Source organism: Carlito syrichta, unplaced genomic scaffold (assembly GCF_000164805.1).
Source record: "Carlito syrichta isolate Samal-C Ts95f unplaced genomic scaffold, Tarsius_syrichta-2.0.1 Scaffold288225, whole genome shotgun sequence".
In the NCBI taxonomy this organism is placed as follows: Eukaryota; Metazoa; Chordata; class Mammalia; order Primates; family Tarsiidae; genus Carlito; species Carlito syrichta.
In genome coordinates this window covers 28,001-39,342 of record NW_007232321.1, presented here as the reverse complement: position 1 = coordinate 39,342, position 11,342 = coordinate 28,001, and positions in this window count along the sequence as shown.

Below are 11,342 nucleotides of genomic sequence, written 5' to 3'. Positions count from 1 at the left end.
TTTCATATTATTTTCTCCCAAGTTTTCCTGGTCTTACTTTAATTTATTGCTAACTCAGCCATCCTTACTTTTAATCCCAAATCACCTGTTTTAAATTCACTGTAGACTTTCTAGTTAAAACCAATCTTTCTTTTTATTTTTTCTCTGCTGTATTTTCTATTACCATTCTCATTAATACTGCACACTTCTCTAATATATAGATTGTTGGTACTTTTCTAGTCATTCTCATTTTCTAAACCTTCCTTTTCTTTTTTTTTTTTTTGTTGGGGGTCTCACTCTGTTGCCCAGGCTGAAGTGCAGTGGCACAATCATAGATCACTCAGCCTCAGCCTCCTGAGTAGCTGGGACTACAGGTGCATGCTACCATGCCTAGCTACTTTTTTTTTTTTTTTTTTTTGTAGAAATGAGGTCTTGCTATGTTACCCAGGCTCACTGTGTTGTCCAGGCTGGTCTTGAACTCCTGGAATCAAGCAGTCCTCCCACCTCAGCCTCCCCAAGTGCTGGGGTTACAGGCATGAGCCACCACACCCAGTCTCTTTTTCTCATTTTCACATGATCTGTGTCTGTTTATGATTTAGGCCCTTTTTTGTCTTAACATTTCTAATCTCATGACCAGAAATTACCCTTCTCTATCTGTAGTAGGGCTTCTGTATTTGTTTCTCAATATCTGACCAGTCACCTGACTAGTTTCACATTTAGCTGGTGAACTAGAGATACAGTACTTCAGTGACTCTGTGTGTAAAATAAAAAAAAATTGGAAAACTATCATTTTCTTTCTGTTTCGACTGTCCTTTTGTCCCATTTACTTCAAATCGCCATTTATTTCTTCAAAATCATCATTTAAATACGCCTCATACAAAAATCAGTCCTTATTTATTTCCTGCTTCATGTCTTTTAACTTTGGAAAATTACATTGTGTAACTTAAACAGATTTTTTCCGATGATTTGTATCTCATATCCTGTTAAAGTACATATACAGTGTCTCCTGAAGAGTCAGGAAAGTAGAGGGAACATTTGCTTTTAGTGTCTTAATTTTTTTTCTTCATCTTTTAAATTAAAAAATTTTTTATTACATCTAGTTTCAGTGGAGTTTGAGTCAGAAAAAAACTATTTAAAACAAGTAAAAAAAAAAAAAAAAGATAGTATAAGAGATCAAGATCACCTATGACTGCTTTCAGAGAGAGTTAAGTAGCTGCCAGAATAAGCCTGGAACAAAGCAGGCTGTAAATTAATAAAACTACAAAAACACATTCAGCAGAAGCAGAAGTATAGCCATAAAAAGTCTGGAAGGCAAAACAAGGCTTTTAGCTTTTCTTAGGTCAGTGTCCAATGCGGTTTCTTACATGGGAATAGGAAATATATCAATACATGTTTAGAAACTGCCTGCAGACTTTATCCAGAGGACATGGTAAAGATGTCACAAAGTTTTTACTGATATTTCTTGGAGTACCTTTCTCTTAAATTACACCCTAACAGACTGGACATTCTAACCAAATCTAGTAGTAGAACAAGCCTCTGTGTGTTTATATTACATACAGCACGTTAAGCTTTTTAGAATTCTTTCATATATTTTTCTCACATGACTTCCCACAGTCCTATGAGTCAAAGGAGGATGATAGGATCCTCATCTTTTAGAAGAGGAAGGGGAGGCATGGAGAAGTTGAGGGACTTGATGAAGACCGCATGTTTAGTAAGTAGTTGAATTGGAGCCAGACCTAGTTTATCTGTCTCCCATATCCGCACTCTGTCGTTAAAATATTCCGTTGGAAAGTCCTGCTGAGTCAGGTTGGTATGATTAAAATGAGAAGAAAAGTTCAAATAGTTAATAATGACAGTCAAAACAGTACTGATAGAACTGAGATTTTGGTAACTTTAGGTTGCTATCAGATATTTTAAATGAGGAATGAACATGTAGAATAATTTGGAGCATGATCTATGGATTAATTTTCTGTTAAAATTAGTACTTCATAATCATTCCAATAAAGATAAAACTGCGATATATTGTCAGTAAATTATTTATAAATAATTGATGTATTTGAGATTTGAAATAAAGAATAGTATGAAAATATTAGATACCAAGATAAATTGCTTGAAATCACTGAATGACTATTTTTATTGTAATATGAAACATATAACTGCCAATAATATTTGTGTGCAGTTTTTCTATGCCTTTTTTGTCTAGGCCAATTAAGTAATTATTTTCTCAAAAAATTAATGACAAAATACAGCTTACTTCAGATATTCTGATTTACAGTTTGGAAATGACACAGTGCAGTGTTCAAATAGGTGAGGGATGACTGTCACTACACAATACAAATAACATGTTAGGAGACTTGAAACTAGAGCCTATGGAATCCTTCATGGTTCTTAGCCTTATTATTGCAATATAATTCTGGATATTTTCTTGGAGGGCTTTTCCCCATGCCCCATTTTGTTTGTTTTTTAAAGTTCTTAGAGTAAACAGTTCTTTATATATATTTTTTATTTAAGAAAATCATGTTAGGTAGTTTTTAAATGATGTAAATTTTAAAATTTACAAATTTATATGGGTCTTTGATAAGCAATAGAAATTGAATTTGAAGTTATTAAGGTTATAAGCAAAAGGTTATTTACCATAATTTCATCAGGTAATTATTTGTGGCTCACATCTGGAAGCATCGTAAGTTGGCGCAAGTACATCTAAGAGTAATTAGTTTTATTTCTCTTTTTTATAAAATCAGGTTTTAAATGAGATGTTTATCTTAAACTATTTTATTTTAAGGAGAAATTTACATGTTTGAGATGGTGAGGTAAAAAGACTGTTAAACGTTATTTCCTTAAAAAATTATTTTTACATTAAAACAATATATTTGTGATGTGCTTAAATTAAAAAAAAATAACTTCTATATCCCAGATTACTTATTTCAAAGTAAAAATTTTCAGTTGTCAGCTGAAATTTCTGTTTAGAACAAACATTTGTATATTTTTGTGCTTAATCAGTATACAAATTTCACAGTGGGTTTTCAAAATTTATCCTTAATTTGGATAAAATAAGTAATTATAAAGTTAACTATAGGGATAAAAATGGTAATTTCCATTTTTTAAACTAAAGTGATTAGGTTTGTAGTTCTTTGTACAAGTGATTAGCAGACTCTTACTTGAAGAATATAGTATGATCTGTACTTGACCCTAACAATGTTTAATAAATTAACAAATGTATGGCAAATTTTTCATAGCTAAATCTAATTCTTCTAGAAGGAAGTTGTTACCTTCTGTTTAATTACATTAATTGAAATGTGTTTAAGAGAAATGTTTTCAGCATATTTTGTATACTAAAAAACAAAAAAGGATTAGTATTGGGCCAATGGCCAAGAGGTAATATTACTACCATGTAGACTGTTACAGTTCAAATTGTCCCACTTCCCCCAGAATTTTAGAAACTAGAAGTCTGGGAGATACTATATCAGCTGTAGTTGGATGATTCTAAGTGCTGTAAGTACTATTTATCTTTGTATTGTGTGAGATGAAACAAATTCCAAGTTGAAAAGGATGCAGTTTCATTTTGTAATGGTTTATTTTAGGCATAAAATAACAGCAAGCCATGTCCCATATGTTTTGTCTTACGTTTTCCTTTAGAACTAAACTGAAAAAGATTTTGGAAAATAATTTGAAATGCTTGCTCACTTGACCCAGTTGGTCAGATATTTGAAAGATGGTATTACTAGATTCCAACCCTTGATTCTAACGGTATAATAGATAATAATACATAATGTGAGAATATGTGTGGGCACTTATTCTTTGGTTATGTTATGTAGTGGCCTCTATCATGACACACTTATTACATTGATGAATGGAGCAGTTCTATAACTATAGTCATCATCACTGTTGATGTAACAAAACACACTTTATCATGATAGTAGCAAATAAGTAGAAATGCCCCCAAATGCTATTTTTTTTAATTCCATTGTAACTGTTGCTCTTGTGTATGACAGAATAAAATTTGTAAACATTTTAGCATGAAAAATAAAATTTGTATCACTCATGTATTTTGGGTTTGTTTTTGAAATTCCCTTGACATACACAAATCAGTATAGATGTTGACAGTCTTCTAGCTTTAGGTTCTTTGACCCTTATAGATAGTCCTTACTTGAACTCCACTTTAACGTCATTTTTATTTCTCTTTTTTTCATCCATTTAGCTTCCGATCAGTCCTCCAGTTTTATCTGTTCTACCTCTGTATTATCTCTGGACTCTGTCTCGTACATGAAGTCTTCTTGCTGTTATAGACAAACCTTGCAGATATTTGGTTCCAGACTACGTCGATAAAGTGATTGTCACAATAAAGCAGGACACACGATCATCTAAACCTTCAGCTCTTTGTAATCTTCTTGCTGGTGGAAGCTCTTGCCTTGATGTTGATGGCTGCTGACTGAATCAGGGCGGTGGTTGCTGAAGGTTGAGGTTGCTGTGGCAATATCTCTTTTGTTGTTGTTTGTTTGAAGTCTCACTCTTTTGCTCATGCTGAAGGGCAGTGGCACGCTCTCGGCCACCACAGCCTCAACTTGCTGGACTCAGGCGATCCTTGGGCTTCAGCCTTCCAAGGAGCTGGAACCACAGACATGCGCCACCACACCTAGCTAATTTTTTGATTTATTGTAGAGATGAGGTCTCGCCAAGCTGTTCAAGCTGATCTCAAACCCGAGGGCTCAGGCAGTTCTCGCATCCCAGCCTCCCAAAGTGCTGGGATTATAGGCGTGAGCCACTGCGCCCAGCATGGCAATATCTTAACACAGCAAGGAAGTTAGCTGCATCAATTGCCTCATCCTTTCATAACAGATTTCTCTGTAGCATGTGATGCTGTTTGATAATATTTTATCGATAGAACTTTTTTCAAAATTGAAATCAATTTAAACCCTGCTGCTGCTTGTCAGCTATGTTTATGTAATGTTCTAAATCCTTTGTTGGCATTCAATGATGGTCTCAGCATCTTCACCAGGAATAGGTTTTATCTCAAGAAACCACTTTTCGCTGCTCGTTTGTAAGCAGCAACTGTTTATCCGTTCAAGTTTTATCATGAGATGGCGGCAATTCAGTCACATCTTTGGCTCCATTCCTTTTTTTTTGAGTTGAAGTCTCACTCTGTCTCCCAGGCTGGAGTACAGTGGCACGGCTCACAGCCACCACAGCCTCAACCTGCTGGGCCCAGGCCATCCTTCCGACTCAGCCTTCCAAGCATCTGGAACTACAGGTGTGTACCACCCCTTACTATGTCACATGTTCGTGAATGATGTCTTTTTTTATCCTCCTCACATTGCAGGACGTGATTTTCTTCATTTTAACATTTTGTTGTTGTTGTTCACTCACAACTAGGATAATCACAGTGCAACTTGTCTTTTTTTTAATTTTAAATATGTGGGGTACAATTCAGGGTTAGGTATATAAATGTTGATTATTCAGGTACTTTTCTTGATGAGGTGTGCCCCCCGTCTCCCCTGGCAGTTTCCCACTACTGCCAGTCCCTTTTCTTATAGTATTACTATAGTTGTTCAAGGTCCACTGGTGAGTGAGAACATGTGATAATCGGTTCTTTGTTTCTGTGATAGATCACTCAGTATTATAAAGTCCATCCAAGTAGCTGCGAAGTTTATAATTTTGTACTTCTTTATGGCTGCATAATATTCTATCATGTATATGTACACATTTTTTTTATCCAATCCTCTTGATGGACAGCACGGTTGGTTCCATGTGCTTGCTTTTGCGAATAATGCTGCAATAAACATACATATGCAGGTATCTTTTTCCTAGAGTGATTTGAGTTCCTCCGGGTATATTCTCAGTAGGGGATTGAGGGGTCATATAGGAGGTCAATTTTTAGATCTTTTAGGAATCACCACACTGTTTTCCACAGAGGCAGTGTTCCCTTTTGCCACATCCTCTCCAGCATCTGTTGTTTCTTGAGTTATTGGTGATGGCCATCCTGAAGGGAGTTAGGTGGTATCTCATTGTGGTTATAATTTGCATTTTTTTTTTTTTTTTGAGTTGGAGTCTTTGTCATCCAGGCTGGAGTGCAATGGCACGCTTCTAGCCACCATATCCTCGACCTGCTGGGTTCAGGCAATCCTTCCGCTTCAGCCTTCCAAGTAACTGGAACTACAGGCATGACCATCACACCCAGCTAATTTTTTTATTTATTCTAGAGATGAGGTCTCACCAAGTTGCCCAGACCGGTCTCGAATCCATGGACCCGGGCTATCCTCTCGCCTTGACCTCCCAAAGTGCTAGGATTATAGGCATGAGCCACCTCACCTGGCCTTAATTTGCATTTCTTTGATGACTAGTGACATTGAGTATTTTTGCATGTATCTGTGGCTGCTTCCGTGTCTTCTTTTGAAAGAAGACATATTCATATCTTTTGCCCACTTTTTAATTAGGCTGTTTGTTTTTTTATTTTCAGCATGTTTGAGTTCCTTGAAGATCCTTGATGTTTGGCCTTTATCAGATATACAGTTGGCAAATATTTTTTTCCCAGTCTGTGGTCTGTTGCCCTACTCTCTAAATGGTTTCTTTGGCTTTGCAGAAGCTTGTCAATTTGATGAGGTTTCACTTTTCTATCTTATCTGATATGGTATGGGCATTTGGGGTTTTGATCAGGAATTGGTTGCCAGTTCCAATTTCCATAAGGGTGTCTCCTTCATTTTCTAAGGTTCTTATAGTTTAGGGTTTTGCGTTTAGGTCTTTGATCCATTTAGAGTTGATTTTTGTTTACGGTGATAGGTAGCAGTCTTGTTTTAAACTTCTGCATATTGTCAGTCAGTTTTCCCAGCATCATTTACTGAATGGGGTCTCCTCTCCCCAGTGGTTTTTGGTGGATGCTTTGTTGAAAATGAGTTGGCTGAGAAATTGAGGTTTTGTTTCCATTAGTATATACGCCTATTCTTGTACCAATGCCAGGCTGTTTTGGTTTTTGTAGCCTTATAATCAAGTTTAAAGTCTGGAAGTGTGGTACCTCCGGCTTTGTTTCTTTTGCTAAGGATTGTTTTGGCTATTTGTGGTCTTTTTTATTTCCATATGAATTTCTGTATTGTCATTTCCAGGTCTGAAGAGAATGATGTGGATAATTTAATGGATATCGCCTTGAATCTGTAGATTACCTTGGGTAGGATGGACATCTTAACAATTTTGATTCTTCCAATCCATGAGCATGGAATATTTTTCCATGTGTTTGTGTCTTCTTTGATTTCTTTGAGCAGTGTTTTGTAGTTTTCATTGTAAAAGTCTTTCACTTTTCTGGTTAGGAAAATGCCAAGGCTTGTTTTGGTTTGGTTTGGGTTTTTTTGCAGCTATTGTGAATGGGATTGTGCTTTTTATTTGGTTCTCTTTCTGTTTGTTGTTGGTTATAAAAATGCAAGTATCTTTTGCATGTTGATTTTGTACCCTAAGACTTTGTCAAAGTCATCAGTGCTAGGAGGTTTTTGACAGATTCCCCTGGGTTTTCAACGTATAGTACCTTATCATCTGTAAAGAGGGATTGCTAACTTCTTTTCCTGTTTGGATACCCCTGATTTCCTTCTCTTGCCTGATTGCTCTAGCTAGGACTTCCAACACTATGTTGAACAAGAAGGGTGAGAGTGGGCACCCTTGTCTTGTTCTGGTTTTCAGAGGAAATGCTTTTAACTTTTGTCCATTGAGCAGTATATTGGCTGTGGGTTAAGCATAGATGGTTTTTATTCTTTTGAGGAATGTTCCTTCTATGGTCATGCTGGTTTTGGTCAAAACCTGCCAAACACTCAGTACATTGTGGGCAGGTGTGCTTATAAATCATCCATCATGAAATGGACAAACACATTGAAAGAACTGCAAAAAAAGTTTTCACCGAAACTGAACACAGCCTCTCACAACTCTAGCTGGTACACTGATGTTGATGGGTTCCTGGGATTCTTACAGAGCAGTAGGTGCCTGTACTACAAGGGGCTCATCCTCCAAAAGAGAATTCCAGTTCGGGGAGGGGTCCCCTCTCATATAAACAAGTGTCCTTTTCATGACCTATTTAATACCACACTTTTGATCTCTTTTTGGGGTGATTTTGCTATTTAAAATGATTCCCATGCATCGTGCTGAAGTGCTCTCTAGGGTTCCAAGCACAAGAAGGCTGTGCTATGCCTTAAGAAAACATGAGAGTGTTAGATGCGCTTCCTTCAGGCTTGTGCTATGCAGACAGAAGCAGTCCTAGTAATGCTCAAGTCTCTCGTTCCAGCCTTTTCTGATGTCAGCTGTACCTTTACTTTCCCCTCCTTAGTGTTTTGCTTTGAACTTGATTTCTGTCGCTTGTACATGTTATTTCATTTGTACTATAAGTAAAATAACATGAAGCAGCAATAACAAAGAAAAATATTAGCAACGTATATGACAGAGTTGTATTTAAAATGCTAAAAAATAGAGAATATAACATTTTTATTTTATTTTATTTTATTTTTGAGTTGGAGTCTCACTCTGTCACCCAGACTGCAGTGCAGTGGCCGCTCCCGGCCACCGCAGCCTCGACCTCCTGGGCTCCGGCGATCCTTCTGCCTCAGCCTTCCGAGTAGCTGGAACTATAGGCGCACACTACCACACCCGGCTCATTTTGATTTATTGTAGAGATGAGGTCTTGCCAAGTTGCCCAGGCGGGTCTCGAACCCGCAGGTTCAGGCAATCCACTCACCTCAGCCTCCCAAAGGCACCAGATTACAGGCTGAGCCACCGAGCCCGGCTAACATTTTTATTTTAAAAAAACAGTCTATTTCTCAGATATAAAAATTTACCAGTACTTTGCCAGGCATGGTGGCTCACACCTATAATCCCAGTGGTTTGGGAGGATTGCCTGAGCCTATGGGCTCGAGACCAGTCTGAGCAATTTGGCGAGACCTCATCTCTACAATAAGTCAAAAAAATTGCTGGGCGTGGTGGCACTTGCCTATAGTTCCAGTTACTTGAAAGGCTGAGACAGAAGGATCACTTGAGCCCAGTAGGTCAAGGCTGTGGTGGCTGTGAGTGTGCCCCTTTACTCCAGCCTGAGTGACAGAGTGAGACTCCAAAAAAAAAAAAAAATTAAAGCTTACCAGTACTTAAACCAAAACTTCAATCTCATTCTGAATTCAAAGCTTCTCTGCAGTCTCAGTTTAGGCTTCATCTCTTGGGTCAGGATTAGCAGAGGGGAGAGGGAGGGACAGTCTGCTCCTTCACATTCTTGATCTGCTTTTTTCCTTTCCATTTTCTGGATTTGGGAGTGTGAAGATGTAAGGAAGTGCAATTAGAAGGAAAGGGACAAAGATCTTTTTACTTAGCTGGCAGTGTTGTTAATTTCCTTTGAATAGACAAATACTAACCATCATGCCTTCCACTGTGGCAGAAAACCATGTTAGCTCTGAGGAAAACCAAAAATATTTCACCCAAAATATACTTTTTGACATATTTCAAGATGGCTATTCAAAGGGGATGCAAATACAAGAATAGATGAAAAGATGATTTTTGAGGGGGACTGAGGGAAGATTTGCATCTGTGGAGGAAATCTACATTAGTAAAGAGAAGTAAACAGCAGATGTAAACAGGCTTTCTCTGATACCCTCTTCCCCTCCATCTGGGAAAAATGATCTTACAGGGGGAAAAAAAAGAAAAAAGAAAGGTCTGACAGAGAACCTGTTAACCCCAGGCTGTCATCTATTCCTTCTGAGAGCTGCTACCTATGAAATTTCATTTATAGATTCAAATTATCAGGCATTCAGAAGCAGGTGGGGAGGAAATGTTCCTTTTCCTTACAGCTCCTTTGTGGAGTACATCTTGAAGGTTTCTGGGGCTCTCCCATGGGGACCTACACACCGTTGTTCCAATCACAGCCTTTCTTCTGGAGTCCCCTGGTCCCAGTAGACAGTCTCTTCTCTAAGTCTTCCTGTAGCAGTGACCATAATAATATGAAATGGGAGGTTCACCAGAAACAGAGCAGTTACTATGGGCTAAGTGGTCACACCAGAATTCAGAAAGTATATATAACCATTTAGTAACAATGGATAGCTCAAGTAATGGGATTACACATGATTTTAATTTTCTTTTTTTTTTTTTTTTTTGAGTCAGCTGGAGTGCAGTGGCATGCTCACAGCTACCACAGCCTCGATTTCAGCCTTCTAAGTAGCTGGGACTACAGGCACACGTTACCATGCCCAGCTGATTTTTTTCTTTATTGTAGAGACATGGTCTCACCAAATTGCCCATGCTAGTCTTGAACCCCTGAGCTCAGGCAGTTCTCTTGCCTCGGCCTCCCAAAGTGCTAGGATTACAGACTTGAGCCACTGTGCCCGACTTGGTTTTAATTTTCTTTTATTAATTTTATAATTATTTATTTTTCTATAATTAACTGGTACATAAAATTAAAACAAGTAGTCTATTCAACCAGTATAAGTCAGGATTATTCCAGAGTAACCTATTTGAAGGTGTTTAGAAAAGTAATTTAAAAGATGTTATTTCAGCCATGTATATATTTTAGTCCTTGTGTTAGCAACATAATCACTGCAACTTAACTTTATAATTCTTTGTGACTACTTTGGTAAAGTGTCCTGATTTACTATATAGTCAGTCTATGTTTATTTTGCTTAGAGATATTTAATAAGTCACTTGAACTTAGGTTCTACAGTTTCCTTTGATTCAATGCAATATAGTACATACAACATTCCTATTATAAAATCTATTTTCCAAATGAAGATAGTTTAATATCTTGTTCTCCATAATAGTAAGTGATTTTTATGGAGTGAGAATCTTATATAAATTGGCTAGACAACTGAAGATTATAGAAATCAAGTTGATATTGCTTTGTCAATCTTTACCTGAAGTATGCTTGTTCAAAACAAGTATGTCATTTATGAATGATATACAAGCAATGCAATGAAGGTGAGTTGTGCTGACACTGTAAAGGTGATTATAGTGTTTGAATTTATGTGAGCTCAAAGAACAGAGTGGCTAGAGGACTAATAAATCAGCCACCCTTTGTGTGACTATGTAGTCACACCCTTTGTGTGACTAGTTTCTTTAATGTATTAGCTATCCATCTGATATTCTCTTATGAGTCTAATGGCATGTTTTCTCACAAGGTTAATGTCATGCCTTCCTTTGGCGGAGGTTTCTAGTGGTCTCACAATATCCATTCTCCTTTCTTTGAACCCTGAGTTTTACATAGGCCCATTGCTGACCAATTAAAGATTACCTTTACCAGCGAATCTTGTGGCTGGTAAAGGCATATTTATATGTGGCATCCTAATTATATGTGGCATATGATTAACTCTAGGCCAATAATATGTAAGCAGAAACATTATATAGGACTCATGGGTACTAATTAA